General features: G+C 42.4%; 1 pseudogene; it reads left to right on the top strand.

Moving 5' to 3' along the window:
* Positions 1-669: 669 nt before the first annotated feature.
* On the top strand, positions 670-26,023 carry LOC135553344 (pyruvate dehydrogenase E1 component subunit alpha, somatic form, mitochondrial-like; annotated as a pseudogene).

Genomic DNA, 26,023 nt, shown 5'->3' on the forward strand with positions numbered 1-26,023 from the left:
AAAAACATTTTTTACATTCAATCGACTCCTGTGAAGTTGTGACTTGCGACATACGCCTAGTTTCCTGAATCGTGTCACATTTGGCTATACCGTTTAGAACTTCTGTAGAGACCCACAACAATATCATGTGACCATATCAAGTGTCCACCACATAAATATACAGTGAGGAGAACAAGTATTTGATACACTGCCGATTTTGCAGGTTTTTCAACTTACAAAGCATGCAGAGGTCTGTAATTTTTATCATAGGTACACCTACACTGTGAGAGACAGAATCTAAAAACTCCAGAAAATCCAGAAAATCACATTGTATGATTTTAAGTAATTAATTAGCATTTTATTGCATGCCATAAGTATTTGATTACCTACCAACCAGTAAGAATTCTGGCTCTCACAGACCTGTTCGTTTTTCTTTAAGAAGCCCTCCTGTTCTGTATTAACTGCACCTGTTTGAACTCGTTACCTGTATAAAAGACACCTGTCCACACACTCAATCAAACAGACTCCAACCTCTCCACAATGGCCAAGACCAGAGAGCTGTGTAAGGACATCAGGGATAAAATTGTAGACCTGAACAAGGCTGGGATGGGCTACAGGACAATAGGCAAGCAGCTTGGCGAGAAGACAACAACTGTTGGCGCAATTATTAGAAAATGGAAGAAGTTCAAGATGACGGTCAATCGCCCTCAGTCTAAGGCTCCATGCAAGATCTCACCTCGTGGGTCATCAATGATCATGAGGAAGGTGAGGGATCAGCCCAGAACTACACAGACCTGGTCACTGACCTGAAGAGAGATGGGAAAGAAAGCAGAAAACCATTAGTAACACACTACGCCTTCATGGATGAAAATCCTGCAGCGTACGCAAGGTCCCCCTGCTCAAGCCAGCACCTGTCCAGGCCCGTCTGAAGTTTGCCAATGACCGTCTGGATGATCCAGAGGAGGAATGGGAGAAGGTCATGTGGTCTGAGACAAATATAGAGCTTTTTGGTCTAAACTCCACTCGCCGTGTTTGGAGGAAGAAGAAGGATGAGTACAACCCCAGCATGGAGGTGGAAACATCATTCTTTGGGGATGCTTTTCTGCAAAGGGGACAGGACGACTGCACCGTATTGAGGGGAGGATGGATGGGGCCATGTATCGCGAGATCTTGGCCAACAACCTCCTTCCCTCAGTAAGAGCATTGAAGATGGGTCGTGGCTGGGTCTTCCAGCATGACAACGACCCGAAACACACAGCCAGGGCAACTAAGGAGTGGCTCCGTAAGAAGCATCTCAAGGTCCTGGAGTGGTTTAGCCAGTCTCCAGACCTGAACCCAATAGAACATCTTTGGAGGGAGCTGAAAGTCCGTATTGCCCAGCGACAGCCCCGAAACCCGAAGGATCTGGAGAAGGTCTGTATGGAGGAGTGGGCCAAAATCCCTGCTGCAGTGTGTGCAAACCTGGTCAAGAACTACAGGAAACATATGATCTCTGTAATTGCAAACCAAGGTTTCTGTACCAAATATTAAGTTCTGCTTTTCTGATGTATCAAATACTTATGTTATGCAATAAAAAGCAAATTAATGACTTAAAAATCATACAATGTGATTTTCTGGATTTTTGTTTTAGATTCCGTCTCTTACAGTTGAAGTGTACCTATGATAAAAATTACAGACCTCTACATGCTTTGTAAGCAGGAAAACTGGCAAAATCGGCAGTGTATCAAATACTTGTTCTTCCCACTGTATGTATGAAATACTATGTGATAAGTGTGTGTGTAACAGTATATAAAGTATGCTAATGTATTGGTGTGAAGGCATTTGGGCTGGTGTGAAGGCATTTTGTTTACTTCCGCAAAAATTATTTAAAGTACTACTTTAGTATTTTTAGAGGTATTTGTACATTACTTAACTACTTATATTTTTGTCAACTTTTACTTTTACCTCACTACATTCTGAATGAAAATAATGTACTTTTTACTCCATACATTTTCCCTGACATCCAAAGGTACTTGTTACATTTTGACAGGAAAATTGTCCAATTCATACACTCATCAAGAGAACATCCCTGCATCTGATCTGGCAGACTCAGTAAACACAAATGCTTAGTTAGAATTTGTTTTTTCACCACAAAAAGGCTTCATTACAGACAGAAATACTCCTGTTTCATCAGCTGTTCTGGTGGCTGGTTTCAGACGACACCGCGTGTGAAGAAGCCGGATGTGGAGTTCCTGGGTTGGTGTGGCTTCACGTGGTCTGTGGTTGTGAGGCCTGTTGGACGTACTGCCAAATTCTCTAAAACGACTTTGGAGTTGGCTCATGGTAGATAAATTAACATTCCAATTTCTGGCAACAGCTCTGGTGGACACTCTTGCAGTCAGCATGCCAATTGCACCCTCCCTTAAATCTTGAGACATCTGTGACATTGTGTTGTGTGACAAAACTGCCTTTTATTGTCCCCAGCACAAGGTGCACCTGTGTAATGATCATGCTGTTTAAGCAGCTTCTGGATATGCTAAAGGAGAAGTGCTGACTAAAAGGGATGTAAACACATTTTTGCACAAAATAAGCTTTTTGTGCATATGGAAAATGTCTGGGATCTTTCATTTCAGCTCATGAAAGATGGGACCAACAATTTACATGTTGCATTTCTATTTTTGTTCTGTATAGTTATATCGAATTCTTGCTCATTCATTTATTTATTTATTGTATTTTACCCCCTTTTTCTCTCCAATTTCGTGATATCCAATTGCGATCTTGTGTCATTGCAGCAACTCCCCAACAGGCTCGGTAGAGGCGAAGGTCGAGTCATGCGTCCCCCGAAACATGACCCGCCAAACTACGCTTCTTATCTCACGCCCGCTTAACCCGGAAGCCAGTCGCACCAATGTGTCGGAGGAAACATCGTTCAACTGATGACCGAATTCAGCCTGTAGGCACCCGGCCTGCTACAAGGAGTCGCTAGAGCACAATAAGCCAAGTAAAGCCTCCCTGGCCAGACCCTCCTCTTACCCGGACGATGCTGGGCCAATTGTGTGCCGCCCTATAGGACTCCCGGTCACGGCCGGTTGTGACACAGCCTGGGATTGATCCCGGGTCTGTAGTGATGCCTCAAGCGCCTCGTCTCTCGGGAGGACCTGCGCATTCATTTCTTAATCAAAATTACTGCTCGCTCATCATTCCCTTGTGTCATAGTTTGTACATCTCAATTGTTATATTGCTTGTATAGGTCTTACTCATTAGTAACATATTCATAATTTGGGCAATGTTGGAATGATTTCATTGTTTTGCTTACTTTGTCTATTATAATTTGATCATGTGCTTTTCTTCACGAGGAGGGGATACTATATCATGATGTTGGGTCTGTAAAGAGATGGTTTCATTTCAAGCGAAAGTGTACTGTTAGCTAGTTAGCTAACTTTAGCTAGTTAGCTAACTTGAATTCACCAATTTGTAAGTCGCTCTGGATAAGAGCGTCTGCTAAATGACTTAAATGTAAAATGTAATGTAAATGGCTCCCTAGCTGACGTTATTATTTGTTTCCCAAAGCCGTTTTTTTTTAGTTAGAGCCTAATGTTAGCTAGCTAACATTGAACCTGGTTGGTTAGCTCCCAGCACTGTGGCATTGTTGGCACTGTGTTCAGTGTTGTTTAACTAGCTAACGTTAGCTGGCTGACTTGTTAGCTAACGTTATGTGACGTGTGTGCAACACCCGTTGAATATGACCGTGTCACGAAACGTCTGCAAAAAAACATAATGTAATTGTTGCCAGCAGAGCTGGCTCGGCTGTTTTTATGTTATCCAGAATAAACAAATCATCAGCCAGAGCGAAACGAGATGATGGGTGGGGCTAAAGCTGAAGACGGTGTGAACGATGCTGAATTGGTGTAGACAAAGAAGAGCTCTTCACTTGATATCAAAACATTCAAAGGCGATTTTCTCAAAAGTGAGTTTACAAGTTGATCAACTTTCAAACCAGAATTACTTTCCCATTGTTCCTCAAATTCCGTGTAGGATATACCATTTTGTAGCTCTGAGTCTACTTTTATCCAATTAAAAAAAACACCTTTTCCAATTTTGCTACATAAGACTGAATCCAGGTGGTGAGTCACATTTTTAACATTTCGCAGACGCTCTTATCCAGAGGGACTTACAGGAACAATTAGGGTTAAGTACCTTGCTCAAGGGCACATCAACAGATTTCACAGAGTCAGCTCAGGGATTCAAACCATTAACATTTCAACTACTTGGCCAAACCGCTTAACCACTAGGCTACCACCCAGCCCACATTATAACACTACTACTACTGCACACCTTAATCTGCTACCTTTTGCCTTGATGACAGCTTTACACACTCTTGGCATTTTCTCAACCAGCTTCATGAGGTAGTCACCTGGTAGTCACACATTTCAAGTGTGCCTTGAATTCTAAATAAATCACAGACAGTGTCACCAGCAAAGCACCCCACAGAATAACACCTCCTCCTCCATGATTTACGTTGGGAATTACACATGCGGAGATCATCCGTTCACCCACACCGCGTCTCATAAAGGCACGGTGGTTGGAACCAAAAATCTCACATTTGGACTGCAGACCAAAGGACAAATTTCCACCGGTCTAATGTTCATTGCTCTTGTTTCTTGGCCCAAGTTTCTTGGCCCCTCTTCTTCTTATTGGTGTCCTTAAGTAATGGTTTCTTTGCAGCAATTCAACCACGAAGGTCTGAAACACACAGTCTCCTCTGATCAGCTGATGTTGAGATGTGTCTGTAACTTGAACTCTGTGAAACATTTATTTGGGCTGTAATTTCTGAGGCTGGTAGCTCTAATGAACTTATCCTCTGCAACAGAGGTAACTCTGGGTCTTCCGTTCCTGTGGCGGTCCTCATGAGAGGCAGTTTCATCATAGCGCTTGATGTTTTTGCGACTGCACTTTCAAAGTTCTTGATATCTTCCGTATTGACTGACCTTCATGTCTTTGCTTATTTGAGCTGTTCATGGACTTGGTCTTTTACTAAATCTTCTGTATACCCCCTGTATACCCTCCCCCTAACCCTAACCCCCACCTTGTCGCAACACAACTGATTGGCTCAAACGCATTAAGAAGGAAAGAAATTCTACAAATGAACTTTTAGGAAGGCACACCTCTTAAGGATCGGACCCTTTAAATTTGATTTTTTTTTGCCTAAAATGACGTACCCAAATCTAACTGCCTGTAGCTCAGGACCTGAAGCAAGGATATGCATATTCTTGATACCATTTGAAAGGAAACACTTTGTGGAAATGTGAAATTAATGTAGGAGAATATAGCATATTAGATCTGGTAGAAGATAATACAAAGAAAAGAATGTCAGTTTTCTATTTATTTTTTTGTTCCATCAACTTTGAAATGCAAGAGAAAGGCCATTATATGACTTAGGAGTCTAGGCACAATTTAGATTTTGGCCTCAACGTGGCAGCAGTGTCATGCCCTGACCTTAGATATCCTTATTATTCTTTATGTTTGGTTAGGTTGGGGTGTGACTCGGGTGGGAAAAACTATGTTTTCTATTTCTTTGTGTTAATGGCTGAGTATGGTTCCCAATCAGAGGCAGCTGTCTATCGTTGTCTCTGATTGGGGATCATATATAAGTTGTCATTTTCCTTTTGGGTTTTGTGGGATCTTGTTTTCTGTTTAGTATCTGAGCCTGACAGAACTGTGCGCTTTTGTTTTTTTGTCTTTGTTATTTTGTTTGGTGTCGTCAATAGAAATATGATGTACGCCTACCACGCTGCGCCTTGGTCTCCTTCTACAAATGAGAGCTGTTACAAGCAGTGTATATACAAAGTTTTATACTGATCCAATGATCCATTGCATTAATGTTCAAAATGTTGTATCAAGTCTGCCCAAATGTGCCGAATTGGTCAATTGATGATATGGTAATAGAAATGTAAGTTTACACACTCTCAGGAATGTAATAAATTATGGATAATTAGGTTCGAGGAGGGGGGGACTCAGTTCCTACATTTGAATATAACCATGCTACATTTTATTTTATCCCTCAGGATGACAAAACGGAGTAAGATTACTAAATGTATATTATTTACCTTCAGAGGTGAATGTATCAAACCAGTTGCCATGATAAAAGTTTTTTGTTGTTCTGCACTCTCCTCAAACAATAGCATGCTGTTCTTTCACTGTAATAGCTACTGTAAATTTGCTACTGTAAAGTGCAGTTAGATTAACAATATTTTATGCTTTCTGCCCATATAAGATATGTCTATGTCCTGGGAAAGGTTCTTGTTGCTTAAAACGTCATGCTAATCACATTAGCGCACGTTAGCTCAACCGTCCCGCAGGGGGACATTGATCCTGTATTAATATACAGATGGTTATGTAGTCCAATCAAGCCTACACTCAATCCCATCAGTAGCAGCATAGGACAAGGTGGTGGTGTTATTAACATTGTCTTGCTTACAAACGATTGCTGTGTTAATGTGTTGTGGGCTGAATTCGTTCTTTTATCTGTGGAATGCTGTATACACTGATGACTGTAACCAGCCCACACAAACAGAAAAAAATGACTGAGATGGCAGTCACATGCACACACACACACACACACACACACACACACACACACACACACACACACACACACACACACACACACACACACACACACACACACACACACACACACACACACACACACACACACACACACACACACACACACACACACACACACACAGTATATAAACAAGAAGGCTAGGGGCTTGATTCAATCAGATTGACATCTGCATAGCGTTGTTTTGTGGAACTGAGTTAGACCTGTCAATACCACAAGCGGCTCTTTGCGTTAGCTTATCGTGGACACTGCCTTTGGATGCAACGAAATCACACCCAACTATAATCCGACAAATCCCATGCAGCCGTGTTAGAAGTTCATCCATCTAAATGATCATGATATAATGCATTAGCAAAACAACAATAGTTTGACCTTTGAGAGTCATTATTCCTATCGTCGATAGCGCCTACACTTTCTATTGCCATTTTGAACACGTTAGGGATTTGTAGCTTGTGACACACAAAAGCAGCCACTCACTGATACATCAGCTCAATAAGTGCAATAAGTTACACCTCCAACACTGCCAAAAATATCTGCTTATGCGGATGTCTGCCAGCCCTGGTTTACGCTCGACCTGATTGAGAGCTCGATTCAATCCATAGCGCTGAAGAGCTGTGCTACGGCACAATAAACATTTTAAGGAAATGTTTCCACGACGGAATTCACGGTAAACGCTTCATATATCGTCTCAATTGGAAAATAGCTTAACATTTCAATCGCGCTATAGCGCTGAACTTCAGCGATACAGCTTTAATAAAGCTTTGAATCTAGGCCTAGATGTGCAGTATCTCCACATTGCCACAGGGGGGAATTCAAAAAGGCCACTAGCTTAGAGGTGAAAGAGCCTAACCACGCTTTCGTGCAACTCAATTACACTTTTGTCAATATTTATCTACCTTTTTTAACCTGGAATCACTGTTAAGGCAATTAGCCTTGTGATAGCGACAGACAGAGGTTATCACAATATTTGTAATAGGTAATTGGATGCACCTGGGACAGAGTTTAGATCCACTGTGTTCCAGAGATCCCATTCTTATCCTGAATTCAATTCAAATCAACCACTTACCACAACTTCTCTTGTCACTTCTGTAGATCTGAAAGGATTGGGTAGATATAAGAATTATGGTAATCAATCAAATGTATTTATAAAGCCTTTCTTACATCAGCTGATGTCACAAAGTGCTGTACAGAAACCCAGCATAAAACCCCAAACAACAAGCAATGCAGGTGTAGAAGCACAGTGGCTAGGAAAAACTCCCTTGAAATAATAATAATTACTTAGTGATAACTTACTTTTTGAACTTTCCCTGTTGAAAAGCAATATCCAAAGAATATACAGTAAAGTACACAGTAAATATATTTAGTTTTAGTTTTTAGACACTACTGCAAACTTCATGGAGTAGGGCCTTCAATGTGTTGGTCTGATGGTCAGATGTGATGTCATCAAATCAAATCCAATTTATTTATATAGCTCTTCGTACATCAGCTGATATCTCAAACTGCTGTACAGAAACCCAGCCTAAAACCCCAAACAGCAAGCAATGCAGGTGTAGAAGCACGGTGGCTAGGAAAAACTCCCTAGAAAGGCCAAAACCTAGGAAGAAACCTAGAGAGGAACCAGGCTATGTGGGGTAGCCAGTCCTCTTCTGGCTGTGCCGGGTAGAGATTATAACAGAACATGGCCAAGATGTTCAAATGTTCATAAATGACCAGCAAGGTCAAATAATAAGAATCACAGGCAGAGCAGTTGAAACTGGAGAAGCAGCACGGCCAGGTGGACTGGGGACAGCAAGGAGTCATCATGTCAGGTAGTCCTGAGGCATGGTCCTAGGGCTCAGGTCCTCCAAGAGAGAGAAAGAAAGAGAGAGAGAGAGAATGAGAGAGAGCATACTTAAATTCACACAGGACACCGGATAGGACAGGAGAAGTACTCCAGACATAACAAACTGACCCTAACCCCCTGACACATAAACTACTGCAGCAGAAATACTGAAGGCTGAGACAGGAGGGGTCAGGAGACACTGTGGCCCCATCCCATGACACCCCCGGACAGGGCCAAACAGGAAGGATATAACCCCACCCACTTTGCCTTGCCAAAGCACAGCCCCCACACCATTAGAGGGATATCTTCAACCACCAACTTACCATCCTGAGACAAGGCCGAGTATAGCCCACAAAGATCTCCACCACGGCACACCCCAAGAGGGGTTGAAGATCACATCAGTGACTTAACCCACTCAAGTGACACAACCCTCCTAGGGACGGTATGAACGAGCCCTAGTAAGCCAGTGACTCAGCCCCTGTAATAGGGTTAGAGGCAGAGAATCCCAGTGGAAAGAGGGGAGCCGGCCAGGCAGAGACAGCAAGGGTGGTTCGTTGCTCCAGAGCCTTTCCGTTCACCTTCACACTCCTGGGCCAGACTACACTCAATCATATGACCCACTGAAGAGATGAGTCTTCAGTAAAGACTTAAAGTTTGAGTTTGAGTTTACGTCTCTCACATGGGTCGGCAGACCAATCCATAAAAATGGAGCTCTATAGGAGAAAGCCCTGCCTCCAGCTGTTTGCTTAGAAATTCTAGGGACACTTAGGAGGCCTGCGTCTTGTGGCCGTAGCGTACGAGTAGGTATGTACGGTAGGACCAAATCAGAGAGATAGGTAGGAGCAAGCCCATGTAATGCTTTGTAGGTTAGCAGTAAAACCTTGAAATCAGCCCTTGCCTTGACAGGAAGCCAGTGTAGGGAGGCTGGCACTGGACTAATATGATACAATTTTTTGGTTCTAGTCAGGATTCTAGCAGCCGTATTTAGCACTAACTGAAGTTTATTTAGTGCTTCATCCGGGTAGCCGGAAAGTAGAGTATTGCAGTAGTCTAACCTAGAAGTGACAAAAGCATGGATTAATTTTTCTGCATCATTTTTGGACAGAAAGTTTATGATTTTTGCAATGTTACGTAGATGGAAAAAAGCTGTCCTTGAAACAGTCTTGACATGTTCGTCAAAAGAGAGATCAGGGCCCAGAGTAACGCCGAGGTCCTTCACAGTTTTATTTGAGACAACTGTACAACCATTAAGATTAATTGTCAGATACTACAGAAGATCTCTTTGTTTCTTGGGACCTAGAACAAGCATCTCTGTTTTGTCCGAGTTTAAAAGTAGAAAGTTTGCAGCCATCCACTTCCTTATGTCTGAAACACATGCTTCTAGCGAGGGCAATTTTGGGGCTTCACCATGTTTCATTGAAATGTACAGCTGTGCGTCATCTGCATACCAGTGAAAGTTAACATTATGTTTTCAATTGACATCCCCAAGAGGTAAAATATATAGTTAAAACAATAGTGGTCCTAAAACGGAATCTTGAGGAACACCGAAATTTACAGTTGATTTGTCAGAGGACAAACCATTCACAGAGACAAAATGATATCTTTCCGACAGAAAAGATCTAAACCAGGCCAGAACTTGTCCGTGTAGACCAATTTGGGTTTCCAATCTCTCCAAAAGAATGTGGTGATCGATGGTATCAAAAGCAGCACTAAGGTCTAGGAGCACGAGGACAGATGCCATTAAAAGGTCATTTACCACCTTCACAAGTGCAGTCTCAGTACTATGATGGGCTCTAAAACCAGACTGAAGCATTTTGTATACATTGTTTGTCTCCAGGAAGGCAGAGTTGCTGCGCAACAGTCTTTTCTAAAAATTTTGGCAGATTCGATATAGGCCAAAAGTTTTTTATATTTTCTGGGTCAAAGTTTAGCTTTTTCAAGAGAGGCTTTATTACTGCCACTTTTAGTGAGGTTGGTACATATCCGGTGGATAGAGAGCCGTTTATTAGGTTCAACATAGGAGGGCCAAGCACAGGAAGCACCTCTTTCAGTAGTTTATTTGGAATAGGGTCCAGAATGCAGCTTGAAGGTTTAGAGGCCATGATTATTTTCATCATTGTGTCAAGAGATATAGTACTAAAACACTTGTGTGTCTCTCTTGATCCTAGGTCCTGGCAGAGTTGTGCAGACTCAGGACAACGGAGCTTTGAAGGAATACGCAGATTTAAAGGGGAGTCCGTAATTTGCTTTCTAATAATCATGATCTTTTCCTCAAATAAGTTAATGAATTTATTACTGCTGAAGTGAGGAATGCTTCTTTTTTGTTAGCTTTGCAACAGTATCAAAAAGGAATTTCGGATTGTTCTTATTTTCCTCAATTAAGTTGGAAAAATAGGATGATTGAGCAGCAGTAAGGGCTCTTCGATACTGCACGGTACTGTCTTTCCAAGCTAGACGGAAGACTTCCAGTTTGGTGTGGCGCCTTTTACGTTCCAATTTTCTGGAAGCTTGCTTCAGATCTCGAGTATTTTCTGTATACCAGGGAGCTAGTTTCTTATGAGAAATGTTTTTAGTTTTTAGGGGTGCAACTGCATCTAGTATATTGCGCAAGGTTAAATTGAGTTCCTCGGTTAGGCGGTTAACTGATTTTTGTCCTCTGGCGTCCTTGGGTAGACAGAGGGTGTCTGGAAGGACATCAAGGAATCTTTGTGTTGTCTGTGAATTTATAGCATGACTTTTGATGTTCCTTCGTTGGGTCTGAGCAGATTATTTGTTACAATTGCAAACGTAATAAAATGGTGGTCCGATAGTCATTAAGATCCACAACATTTATTCCATGGGACAAAACTAGGTCCAGAGTATGACTGTGACAGTGAGTAGGTCCAGAGACATGTTGGACAAAACCCACTGAGTCGATGATGGCTCCGAAAGCCTTTTGGAGTGGGTCTGTGTGTAACGGTTTTCTTCCGCTGAAGGAGAGGACCAAAACGCAGCGTGGTTAGAGTTCATCTTATTTAATAATATATCCAAACTGAACACTTCAATTTACAAAAACAACAAAGGTGAAAACCGAAACAGTCCTGTGTGGTGAAACATACACAGACACGGAAACAATTACCCACCAAACAACAGTGAAACCCAGGCTACCTAAGTATGATTCTTAATCAGAGACAACTTACGACACCTGCCTCTGATTGAGAACCATACCAGGCCGAACACAGAAAAACAACCTAGACACACAAAACATAGAATGCCCACCCAACTCACGTCCTGACCAACTAAAACAAACAATTAACACAATAACTAGGGTCAGAATGTGACACTGTGGACTTTTCCATGTGAATATTAAAGTCACCAAAGATTAGAATTGTATCTGCTATGACTACAAGGTCCTGATAGGAATTCAGGGAACTCAATGAGGAACGCTGTATATGACCCAGGAGGCCTGTAAACAGTAGCTATAAAAAGAGATTGAGTAGGCTGCATAGATTTAATAACTAGAAGCTCAAAAGACGAAAACGTATTTATTTTTTTTGTAAATCAAATTGAAATTTGCTATCGTAAATGTTAGCAACACCTCCGCCTTTGCGGGATGCACGGGGGATATGGTCACTAGTGTAGCCAGGAGGTTAGGCCTCATTTAACATAGTAAATTCATCAGGCTTAAAGCCATGTTTCAGTCATGCCAATCACATCAAGATTATGATCAGTGATTAGTTCATTGACTATAATTGCCTTTGAAGTAAGGGATCTAACATTAAGTAGCCCTATTTTGAGATGTGAGGTATCATTATCTCTTTCAATAATGACAGGAATGGAGGAGGTCTTTATCCTTGTGAGATTGTTAAGGCGAACACCGCCATGTTTAGTTTTGCCCAACCTAGGTCGAGGCACAGACATGGTCTCAATGGGGATAGCTGAGCTGACTACACTGACTGTGCTAGTGGCAGACTCCACAGCCTGCTGCCTGGCCTGCACCCTATGTCATCATCAACCTTCCCCATTGCTTGAGGAACAATAGAGGACCAATAGAGAACAAATGAGCCAAGGCCAACCTCCTCCTCCCCCCTTGTGCCATGTCATGTCTGACCTGGACCACCTATTGAGATGTGCCTTCTGTTAAATAAATCAGATGTTAAAGTAACTGTCCAGTGAAAATCTCACTTTTAAAAGTTTGTAATCTGTTAACGCATACCCAAATAATGTTTTTGACTCATCCTATACTCATACTTCAAAAACCCCACCTGAAATTTATATCTCAAACAGACCGTTTCAAAGCTGGCGATCTACTCGTATGATTTTTTAATGACTGGTATATGCCCACACCATTCTGTTGTTGGAGTATGCCCACAAGATTCCAACACAGAAAAGCTGCTTTTTAACATACTAAATTACAATTTCTTTGGAAGGAAAATTACTTAACTCATATTGTAATTACTTGTAGATTATATTTAATTGAAATCTGAAACACTGGACAGTTACTTTAAATTAGTTGAAAAGTAGACTGGAGAGGACTTTAATCTTGCCTTCAGGTGGTTGATTGAATGGTTGCAAATGTTGCCATATTGTTTCCACCCACCTAGTCCTCTCAGATCTATTTTTGGCTGGGAGGTAGGAGCTAGGGGTCAATTTGAAATTCGGACCTGGGCCTAGATTCAATAATAATAATCAGATATGAGTATTTTGTTTGGATAAAGATACAATGTAAAAGAAAAACACAAATATAGTTGTTTCAACTAATTACACTGAACATGCAACAATTTAAAAGGTTTTACTGAGTTACAGTTCATATCAAATCAAATGTTATTTGTCACATGAGCCGAATACAACAGGTGTAGTAGACCTTACAGTAAAATGCTTACTTACAAGCCCTTAACCAACAATGCTTTGGTTATCATTATTTTAAGGAAATCAGTCAATTTAAATAGGTAGGGGTGTGGATCAGAAAACCAGTTAATATCTGGTGTGACCATTATTTGCCTCATGCAGCGCATTGAGTTGATCAGGCTGTTGATTGTGGCCTGTGGAATGTTGTAATGTTGTCTTCCATGGCTGTGAGAAGTTGCTGGATATTGCCAGGAACTGGAGCACGCTGTCATACATGTCGATCCAGTACACCCCAAACAGGCTCAATTGGTTGACATTTTCAGCTTCTATGGATTGTGTATAGATCCTTGCGGCACTGGGCTGTGCATTATCATGCTGATACATGAGGTGATGGTGCCGGATGAGCTTCCCTGAGATGGTTTCTGGTTGTGAGGCCAATTGGACTTACTGCCAAATTCTGTAAAACGACATTGGTAGAGAAATTAACATTCAATTCTCTGTCAACAGCTCTGGTGGACATTCCTGCAGTCAGCATGGCAGTTGCATTCTCCCTCAAAACGGAACATTTGAGAGTGGACCTTAAATGTCGCCAGCACAAAGTGCCCGGGTGTAATGATCATACTCTTTAATCAGCTTCTTGATATGCCCCAAATGTCAGGTGGATGGATTATCTTGGCAAAGGAGAAATGCTCACTTACAGGGATGTAAACAAATTTGAGAAATAAGCTTTTTGTGCATATGGAAAAGTTCTAGGATTTTTTATTTCAGCCCATGAAACATGGGACTTTACATGTTGCGTTTATATTTTTGTTCAGTATGTTATTAAGTAACTGGTTCCACAGCTTTTTTGTAGTTTACCTAACTTTTCAGTAGAAGTGTTTCCTGAACTTAACATTTTCAGTTGGCCTCAAACTTAGCTCCAACATAAGGAAATGTAGGCAGAAATTCAGTCAACTCAAAATGAAGTGTGTGCTCAATTTGTCTCATGTGTACATTAAACTAGAAATTATTATTTGGCGTCTTATCTAAAAAAAATGGCTGTGGAACTTGTTACACACACACAAACAGTGCTTTTGACATACAATGTTTTCAACTTATATATTTGACACATACATTGTGCATGTATACAGTCGTTATTATTCAACATGTCCTCACCTGTGATTTGAACTCACAACATCTTGGTTCATGGAATTCCAATCTTTGTACTACACCACCATCACTGGACCAACTAAAACATTTAATTTCAGGTAACATTTTGAACGAAAAGTTAAAAAAAAAGGCTGTGTATTATTCAATTGAAACAGCAAGATATTGCCTCCTGAGTGGCACAGCGGTATAAGACACTGCATTGCAGTGTTTGAGGCGTCACTACAGACCCGGGATCGTTCCCAGGCTGTGTCACAACTGGCTGTGACCGGGAGTCCCATAGTGCGGAGCACAATTGGCCTAGCGTCGTTGGGGAGGGTTTGGCTGGGCGGCAAACCTGGGCTTATCCTGCTTATCCTGCGGGTGCCCGCAGGCTGACTTCGGTCATCAGTTGAATGGTGTTTCATCTGACACATTGGTTAAGCAGGCGGGTGTTAAGAAGTGCAGTGTGGTGGGTCGTGTTTTGCGGAGGATGCATGATTCAACCTTTGTCCTCTCTTGAGCCCGTTGGGGAGTTACAGTGATGAGACAAGGTCAGAATTGGATCGCAATTGGATATCACAAACTTGGGGTAAAACAATGATGAATCTAACACTGTAAAAGGGTGAAAACTGTGAGCAGTGCTATTTCTGGATAGTTGCTGGTTGAAAATACTATCTACACAGGACCTTCTAATCAGCAGGTTTACATAGGTGGGAATTTCGGCTTCCATGGTGACATTACCATGCGGTAAATTGGTTAATAGACCAATAAGAAAGAACGTTCCAAACCTCTCTGCCAATAACAGGTAGTTTTAATTCTAGTCCCTATTCAGTCCACTCCCAGACAGTCCTAATAAAATTATTGTTTGAGAAGTAGTTTTTAACTTAAAAACTATTTTTGCCCATTTTAATTTAAATCTATCAGAGTAAGGTACTTAATTGTTACCCAGCAATTATTTGATATTGATGTAAAAACGTTTGCATTGGGCCTTTAACAAGTGCAAAATGTACTTAAGTGGCAGTGGGGATGGTGGGCAAAAAATAATTTGGGCAGTAATTGTGCATTAATAGGCCAAATTACCATATTTTGAACATAATTACATCATGGAATAATTATATTGTTTATAGGGCTATACAATATGAATCGTTATAATGATGATGAACAGAACATGTCATATGCACCCTAATGTTAGTTACCCTGCCACATTGAATGACAAAAATGAGGCCTGTATACCCTATTGCTTCATCTATAAGTTAAAACTGACATTCATTTTTAAGATAGGCCTATATACTGTACCAAGTTCAATTTAGCATACTGACAAGTTGATTGCAGAGAAATGTTGACTTTTAAAATGGTTTATTATTTATTATAGATATGGTAAAATACACTATAGTAATTATATTCTAGAACTAAAAGCATAAATTATCCAGTATATATATATTAATCTGCTGAAAAAAAGCTAAACAATGACAGAGATTTCACTGTACTGAGACCTGAAGTCTATTACGGAACTACTGTAGAATGCCTCTCTAACACAAATATCACTATTGATATACAGAACATTGACCAAAACCAGAGTATAACAACACTAACAGCGGCATTTGTATGCTTTCAGTCCAAAAAGTATTTTCAAACTATGTAGGACAAAGGAATATGTTTTTACCTAACGAGCATGGCAAAAACAGCATTTATCTTAAAATAGCTACTATTCCGTAAATATATTTCTAGCCTACTTAATTGTGAAATATATATGGCTATTGCGCTCTCTACTTTAAAGTAAAAAGCATTGTAGCACTATGAAAAAAACTGGAGAACAGAAGCAAACATGAACGGGGTGGACCTACGTGAATTTTTCCAAAAATAAACTCTTGTTTTCGTTGCAAAAGGTTTTGCACCTATAAAAACATTTTGCAACCGCGTCCTACTAATGAATACACCCCGTTGCCTCAACCATTCAGCACTTCTGACATTCGACAGGGAGAACCACTTCAGCACTAAACAGCGCTTATCACCGCGATGGACACTGTCCAGCGCTGAAGTGCATAATGACACCTTCAGCCCCCTCCTTCACATTACAACACTTTACCGGTATGAGATGACTTTAGGTCTATGTTCAGCCAATTTAGAACGATCTTATTTATACAAATCCATGCATACAATTACATTTACTTGATCCAAGTCGACTCCTGTAACAACCATTAGTCTTTCTTGTCATTCAGTGACAAAAAACAACAACCCTTTGGCAGTCCCATATTATATAGGTTGGTCTACTTGAGATGTACAGAGTTGACGGCTCTTCCCGGTAATCATTGGTGGTAAATTATAATGAAGACTGTTCATGTTTTTGGAACTGCCACTATATCTCTAGTAATTATATGAATATAGTGTAGTTATTTACAAGATTTTCAACGAATGAACTGTGCTTTATCACCGATACAACAATGGGTGCTGTTAATTTGGCTTGTGTCAGCTTTTGAGCTGTTTTCTGGGTTAGGTGTGACACTAGAGTCTTCATTAAACGGCGTGCTCTGTTCATTTTTCTGGACTGCAGCGAGGGGCGCTCGGAGACCGGGTCTAACCATGATGCAATGTCGGGTTACTTGCTCCCCTTTGATGGTTTTAGGGCTGCAGTTATCCCACTCATACTCCTCCTGCGCCTTTCGAATCTTGCCCTTTTTCATCTTCCTTTTGTGTAAATGAAAAGTCGCGAGAGAAACAATTATGATCCCAATGATAACCGCCATGAGGACGATGAGCACGACAGTGGACGAGAATGCCAGAAACAACTGATCAACTTGGTTGATGCATGTCCCATTTGTCTGAATAGTCCCGTTGAAGGTGCAGTGTGGTATGGAAAGCTCCAAATTCTCCGATGTTCTGGCACTCATTTAGTAGGCTTCTTCTCTTTATTCCTCGAATACATACTGGGGAATATTACTTTATACTTCTTTAAAGTCAATAGCACAGTACTGCAACCATTCCACTTGAGTGAAATGTAATGTATTTCCAATGTAGGAGTCACCTGAAAATGTAACCAGCAAAAATATGATATTAGTAATGCAAGCATCAGGGAGGCTACACAACGATGACCATAATACATCCATACAGATTAATACATCACGAAATCCACTTTCCACTAAAATACAATTTTGGTTTAAGAAAATACCAGTAAACTATAGTTTACTTAAAAATGTGCCTATAGGCTATATGTTTGTTCGGTAGCCTTCATTCAGTTAACGCCTATGACTGGACTTGAGTTTATAAGTAGGCTAGTAGACTGAAGAAAATATAATGAATAAATGCTGCTGTAAAATGAGAGGTACAGCTGTAGCATAACTAAATGCTGGAGCCTATGAAATAGATTTGAAATTATGGCTATTCATAGCCTTTGTGAATGCTTACCTCGGACAAAACACTATTATTTCAACATTTGAATGAAAAAACAAACATCCTTCGATAGAGTTGGAAAATGATCCTTTAGGATATGAAACACATCTATTATTATCTGTTTAACTAATCTCCTTTTATCAAACATTTTCAGATTGATTATATAAATATATAGTTTACCTGCAGCTGTGGTATAATTATTGCTGCTGTCGCGGACCTGTCGAAGTAGCAGAATCCTGAGGGAAAGGCATACAATACAGCAAATCCCTGCAATGACGTACGTGACTGATAATCCAAAAGCTTTGGTGACTTGCCGCCTCATTCATACATATGTCCAGATGCCAGATGACACACCCTGTAGTTCCCTAGAAATTCAAATGTATACAAATCTTTAACAACATCCTTTCATTGTTTTATTTTAGCACGTAATTCATGAAATGTCTCAATGCTGCTCTGGGGGCAGATGTCTGAATCTCTCCGTTAACCCCATGACTGTAAAATATATAAACTACATGCATTTTTAAAACTAATAGGGTAATTTGGGGGAAAACGCCCCCCCCCCCAAGGGAAATGTTTAGCCCCAAACATACTCACTTTAAATTTGATCACTTTATTAAAAACTGGTTAACATTTTTCTCTCTAACCAAGTGGATTATTTATCTTTGGGCTCCCTTAATGTTATATACGAAAACGTTTATATATATATAACTGCATTAGATTATATACTGTATATAACTTTATGTACATGACAAATTATTAGCTCAATGTACCTCAAAATCGTTTTATTGGAGTGACTTAAAACAGTTGAGATGAGACCAATTACATTTTTTGTTGTACAAGACTAGTGGCATCCAAGGGAAAGTGTTTAAACAAAATTGTGACAAAGTGGTTTCTGTGACAATTACAGGGGGGGGGGCATTTAACCCCAGGGGCATAGACGAGGAAGTAGGGGTGCTGAGGATACTGGCAGCATCCCCTGAAATATATATATATATATATATATATATATATATATATATATATATATATATATATATATATATATATATATATATATATATATATATATATATATATATATATATATATATATTTAATGATACCAAAGTAATGCACTGGCCCTTTACGAGTCTTGTTGTAACGGTTTTCATGCGGTGAAAGAGAGTCGGACCAAAATGCGGCGTGTAGATTGCGATCCATGTTTAATGAACAAAAACGTAACACGAATCTAAATACAAACACTACAAAACAAAGAACGTAATGAAAACCGAAACAGCCTATACTAGTGTAAACTAACACAGATACAGGAACAAGGACACTAAGGACAATCACCCACGAAACACACAAAGAATATGGCTGCCTAAATATGGTTCCCAATCAAAGACAACGATAATCACCTGACTCTGATTGAGAACCGCCTCAGGCAGCCATAGACTATGCTATACACCCCACATAACCCCAAGACGAAACACACCACAAATAAACCCATGTCACACCCTGGCCTGACCCAATAAATTAAGATAAACATAATAAATATAGACCAGGGTGTGACAGAACCCCCCCCCAAGGTGCGGACTCCCGTACGCACATCAAAACAATAGGGAGGGTCCGGGTGGGCGTCTGTCCATGGTGGCGGCTCCGGCTCCGGCGCGGGACGTTGATCCCACTCTATAAATGTCTTTGTCCCCCCTCCTCGCGTCCTAGGATAGTCCACCTTCGCCGCCGACCATGGCCTAGTAGTCCTCACCCAGAATCCCACTGGACTGAGGGGCAGCTCGGAACTGAGGGGCAGCTCGGGACTGAGGGGCAGCTCGGGACAGAGCGGCAGCTCGGGGCAGAGACAGCTCGGGACTGAGGGGAAGCTCAGCACTGAGAGGAAGCTCGGGACTGAGAGGAAGCCCGGCACTGAGAGGAAGCCTGGCACTGAGAGGAAGCCAAGCACTGAGAGGAAGCCCAGCACTGAGAGGAAGCCCAGCACTGAGAGGAAGCTCAGCCAGGTATTTGGATCCGGCAGATCCTGGCTGACTGGCAGATCTGGAAGAGTCTGGTTGACTGGCAGATCTGGAAGAATCTGGTTGACTGGCAGATCTGGAAGAGTCTGGCTGACTGGCAGATCTGGAAGAGTCTGGCTGACTGGCAGATCTGGAAGATTCTGGCTGACTGGCAGATCTGGAAGAGTCTGGCTGACTGGCAGATCTGGAAGAGTCTGGCTGACTGGCAGATCTGGAAGAGTCTGGCTGACTGACGGATCTGGCTGCTCCATGCTGACTGGCGGCTCTGGCTGCTCCATGTAGACTGACAGCTCTGGCGGCTTCTTGCAGACTGACAGCTCTGGCTGCTCCATGCAGACTGGCAGCTCCATGCAGACTGACACCTCCTTGCAGACTGACAGCTCCTTGCAGACTGACAGCTCCTTGCAGACTGACAGCTCTGTGCAGACTGACAGCTCTGTGCAGACTGGCAGCTCCTTGCAGACTGGCAGCTCCTTGCAGAATGGCAGCTCCTTGCAGACTGGCAGTTCTGGCTACTCCATGCAGACTGACAGCTCCATGCAGACTGGCATCTCCGGCTGCTCCATGCAGACTGACTGCTCCATGCAGACTGGCAGCTCCGGCTGTTCCATGAAGACTGACTGCTCTGGCTGCTCCATGTAGACTGACAGCTCTGGCTGCTCCATGTAGACTGACAGCTCTGGCTGCTCCATGTAGACTGACAGCTCTGGCTGCTCCATGTAGACTGACAGCTCTGGCTGCTCCATGCAGACTGACAGCTCTGGCTGCTCCATGTAGACTGACAGCTCTGGCTGCTCCATGCAGACTGACAGCTCGGGCTGCGCTAAACAGGCGGGAGACTCCAGCAGCGCTGTAGAGGAGGAAGGCTCTGGCTGCGCTAAACAGGCAGGAGACTCCAGCAGCGCAGGAGAGGAGGAAGGCTCTGGCTGCGCTAAACATGCAGGAGGCTCCGGCAGCGCAGGAGAGGAGGAAGGCTCTGGCTGCGCTAAACAGACGGGAGACTCCGGCAGCGCAGGAGAGGAGAAAGGTTCCGGTAGCGCTGGAGAGGTGAGGGGCACTGTAGGCCTGATGCGTGGTGCTGGCACTGGTGGTACTGGGCCGAGGACACGCACAGGAAGCCTGGTGCGGGGAGCTGCCACCGGAGGGCTGGTGTGTGGAGGTGGCACAGGATGGGCTAGACCGTGAAGGCGTACTGGAGAACTTGAGAGCAGTGTTGGCACAGGACGTGCAAGGCTAGGGATGTGCACAGGAGGCCTGGTGCGTGAGGCTGGCACCAACTTCACCAGCCGACTAACACGCACCTCAGGACGAGTATGGAGCGAAATCCCTGACACGTTCCGTCGGGCAAATTCCATGCAAAAAACACCAACACAGCAACTCCCTCATTTCTTTCTACTCCAATTTCCCCATTAACTCATTCACAGTCTCTGCTTCGCTCACCTCCAACACTGGTTCTGGTCTCCTCCTTGGCTCCTCACGATAAACAGGGAGAGTGGGCTCAGGTCTGACTCCTGACTCTGCCACACTCTCCCTGAGCCCCCCCCCCAAGAAATTTTTGGGGCTGACTCTCGGGCTTCCATCCGCGTCGCCGCGCTGCCTCCTCATACCAGCGCCTCTCAGCTCTTGCCGCCTCCAGTTCTTCTTTGGGGCGGCGATATTCTCCAGGCTGATCCCAAGGTCCTTCTCCGAATAATTCCTCCTCCCATGTCCATTCCTCTCTTTGCTGCACCTGCCTGTTGACACGCTGCTTGGTCCGTTTGTGGTGGGTGATTCTGTAACGGTTTTCATGCGGTGAAAGAGAGTCGGACCAAAATGCGCGTGTAGATTGCGATCCATGTTTAATGAACAAAAACGTAACACAAATCTAAATACAAACACTACAAAACAAAGAACGTAACGAAAACCGAAACGGCCTATACTAGTGTAAACTAACACAGATACAGGAACAAGGACACTAAGGACAATCACCCACGAAACACACAAAGAATATGGCTGCCTAAATATGGTTCCCAATTAGAGACAACGATAATCACCTGACTCTGATTGAGAACCGCCTCAGGCAGCCATAGACTATGCTATACACCCCACACAACCCCAAGACGAAACACACCACAAATAAACCCATGTCATACCCTGGCCTGACCCAATAAATGAAGATAAACATAATAAATATCGACCAGGGCGTGACACTTGTATTAGTGGACCAATATAGACATCTGTAGCGGGCCATATTTTTTTTATTAGCCAGGACAAACATATTTTTATGATTACACTAATATCATCAAAATCAATAAATTATAGCACATTTTTGGGTAGAATCTTGATGAAAAATTCGGTTAAAAGTGCCATTTATATTTGTAAAACACTGCTTCCTGTTGGCATGTCTTTTTTTATTGATAGTTGAGTGTCAAAACACTGTTTGCAGATGTCCAATGATGTCCATGCTGAAATACGTATTGATATTTCGAAGACCAATTCATAAAATTTACTACCTACACACGCATCATAGTTAGTATCCTACCCTGTGAACTGCACACGCACCAATATTTACCAAGCATTCACTCAAGACTGGAGTTGATTAGCTTGTTCTGCTGTACTCAATAGATCACTCACTCACATCGATATTGTATTGAAATTAAAGGAACTGGTAGAATAACCGCGGTGACATGTACCATTCGTGTTCTTCTAACAGACAAACCTCTATAAACTTGGGTATACTACCGTGTCAGTTTCTTTTAAGTGCATCCTTTTATCGACGAAGAAAGCTGTAGTTATTCGATTTTGACAATGTCGGTAAATCCTTCCATGTAAGCAACCTCTATACTTTGTTAATCCTCAGCGTGTTCAATTAGAACCTTTACCGATACAATTATTTATTTATTTGAAGCTGACATAATCGGATAGCTACAGATAACGGTCTGCACAACGCATCAGCAGGGGCAAACTACCTGCCCTCCAGGACACCTACAGCACCCGATGTCATAGCAAGGCCAAAAAGATCATCAAGCACAACAACCACCCGAGCTATTGCCTGTTCAACCCGCTACCATCCAGGAGGTGAGGTCAGTACAGGTGCATCAAAGCTGGGTCCGAGACACTGAAAAATAGCTTCCATCTCAAGGCCATCAGACTGTTAAACAGCCATTGCTAACACAGTGAGGCTGCTGGCTACATGCAGACTTGAAATCATTGGCCACTTTAGTAAATGTCACTTTAGTAATGCCACTTGAATCATGCTTACATATCTTGCATTACTCATCTCAAATGTATATACTGCATTTTATACCATCTATTGCATCTTGCCTATGCAGCTCGGTCATTGCTCATTCATATATTTATATGTACATATTAATATTCCATCCCTTTACTTAGATTTGAGTGTATTGGGTAGTTGTTGTGGAATTGTGAGATTACTTGTTAGATATTGCTGCACTGTCGGGAACTAGAAGCACAAGCATTTCGCTACACTGGCAATAACATTTGCTAACCATGTGTATGTGACCAATAAAATTAGATTTGATTTGATTTGGAACTGGGAAGCTGTTATGTTAGAAGATAGATAGATAGCTAATTGATACTAACGTTAACGTTCCTGAAGAGTACAAATCAAATGTAGTAGTTGCTAGCCAGCTCGACAGTCAGCTGATGTATGCTAGAGATTTTAAACTGGTTTCAACTGTTTTGTGCCAACTGTATTTTGTATTCGCTGCAAGTTAAATTGGAATACTGAGGCATTTGTTGTATGCATAATTCTGACAGTGCTTTGATATGTGCATATTGTGACAATGTATACATCCCTCACTCTGCGGCATGTTATGGTACTAAAGTACAGATCCTGAAGATGTGCACAGTGCCAAAACACAGGACAGTACAGCTTCAACTTTTGTGTGAAGAGATTGTCAGCAAATGATTAAACTATTGTGACTCATTTACAGTCACAATAAAACAGTGGTGAGATATGGAGGTATGTGATCACTTTACGTAATATAATGATACAATTGAGACATGGATTGTGTGTGTGTGCCATTCAGAGGGTGAATGGGCCAAACAAAATATTTAAGTGCCTGAAATGCAACATTGCTGGGTTTCTCATGCTCAACAGTTTCCCATGTGTATCAAGAATGGTCCACAACCCAAAGGACATCCAGCCAACTTAAAACAACTATGGGAAACATTGGAGTCTATATGGGCCAGCATCTCTCTGGAATGCTTTTGACAAATTGTAGACTCCATGTCCCAATGAATTAAGGCTGTCCTATATCAGGAAGGTGTTCCTATTTTTTTGTGAAATCAGTGTATAGATAATGATTCTTGAAGAGTGTAACTTATAAATGCTTTATTCATTTATCAACTGTCTTACCTCATCAGAACCCAAAATATAAGCTTGTTTAATCCATTGTTTGTAAACAACGTAATCGTAAAAGAACACTGTATAGCTTCAAAATATGGTAAAACTATGAATGGTCGGTCCTTGCATCCATAGCTCTGTCTATGAACTTGAGCATTGTTACATTTCTCCAGGCCCATCACTCAGCTTCTAACAGAGGCAAGGTTAGTGTTTCAATTAAGGACTCTAGCTCTACGTTTAGGATTTAGGGAAGATTCTCAGTGTGTGTGTGTCTACAGGTTCCATTGGGGGCAGGTGTGGCCCTAGTCTGTCAGTACCAGGACTACAACCTGGTGTGTGTAATGCTGTATGGAGACAGAACAGCCAACCAGGTGAGACATGTTCTATCTATCTAATGTTCTATCTATTGTTTTATCTATTTATCTAATCATCTACTCTCTTGCTCTTGTCCAATCATGGCCAGATCTTTTGAGTCTTTCAACATGGCGGCTCTGTAGAATCTGCTGTGTATCTTCATCTGAGAACAACCAGTTCAGCATGGGGACGTCTGTAGAGAGGTCCTTTGCTAGCACTGGCCTCATGGTAGGACACACAGAATGGACGTTCTGTGTGTGAGGGAGGCCATGAAGTTCGCTGCAGATCCCTGCCGAGCCTGGAAGGTGAGCTATGATTGGTTGTAGAGCTGGAGAAGAGGAGTTCTGATTGGTGCAGAGATGGGAAAGTTATAACTGGTTTAAGAGCTTGAAGAGTGTTTAACCACTCCTGGTACTCCTGGGTTGTGCTGCGGGGCCAGAGAGCATAGCTTTGGGAAGATGCTGAGAAACTGCTCCTCCAAAATAAATCCCTGATCAGGCTATTCAGCAGTGTCATGGCGGCGTTAGCTACCTTGTTGAGTCTCTTCATTTGGAAAACTCTCTGACAGGGTCCTATTGTCACGGAGCTGAAGGTCTAACATTACCACGGACACAGCATGAGCGACGCCAAGGTAAGGTGAGAAGTGATCTCTGACCCCTGACCCTGTGACTGTCACCTGACCCCTGGTCCCTCTCTACCCCCTCACTCACTTCCCACCCACCCAAACCAACACATTTCTCTCTCTCTCTCACCTTACCCACGTCCTTGTGTTGCCCCTATCCCTCACTCCCTATTATACCCTGTCTAGACACCCCTCAGTGTAGTGCAGTGTTGCTTTGGGATGCATCCGAATACTCTAGTACCACTTTCTTTCAAGGGCTCTGTCTCGCTCTCATTGACCAAGGGCTAGAGATGAATCCTGTTAATCAGTTCTAACCCCTCTTCCTGTGTGTGATGTAACTTCCTGTAGATACCGTACCCATGAGGAGATCAAGTAAATGCGGAGTAAGAGTGACCCCATCACTATGGTAAAGGTATGCGTGTTGTCCAACATTACTTCTGTGGAGGAGATCAAGGTACACACATCTTCACCAACACATAAACATACACACACAAAGGTGGTCCAAGTTCTCCAATAAATGTTTTCTTTTGTCTTTCTTCTTCCTTCCCTTCTTTCTTACATTCATCTGATCCACCCTACAGGAGATAGATATAGAGATCAGGAAGGTGATCGAGGATGTGGCTCAGGGACCACCCCTGGGCCACAACCCTGGTCAAACTAAAGTCTGTCACCTAGACACACACACACACACACACACACACACACACACACACACACACACACACACACACACACACACACACACACACACACACACACACACACACACACACACACACACACACACCTGGACCATCAGCTGCACAACCCCTCCAACCCCCTGAGACACCAACCCCTGGGTGAAAGTCTACTCCTCTCTTCTTCTTCTCCTCCTCTCATTCCCTTCTCTCATTAGTTCTCTAAACGTTCAATAGGATATGAGATCGTGACCCTGTAG

This window comes from Oncorhynchus masou, chromosome 13, assembly GCF_036934945.1.
Source record: "Oncorhynchus masou masou isolate Uvic2021 chromosome 13, UVic_Omas_1.1, whole genome shotgun sequence".
NCBI classification, from domain to species: Eukaryota; Metazoa; Chordata; class Actinopteri; order Salmoniformes; family Salmonidae; genus Oncorhynchus; species Oncorhynchus masou.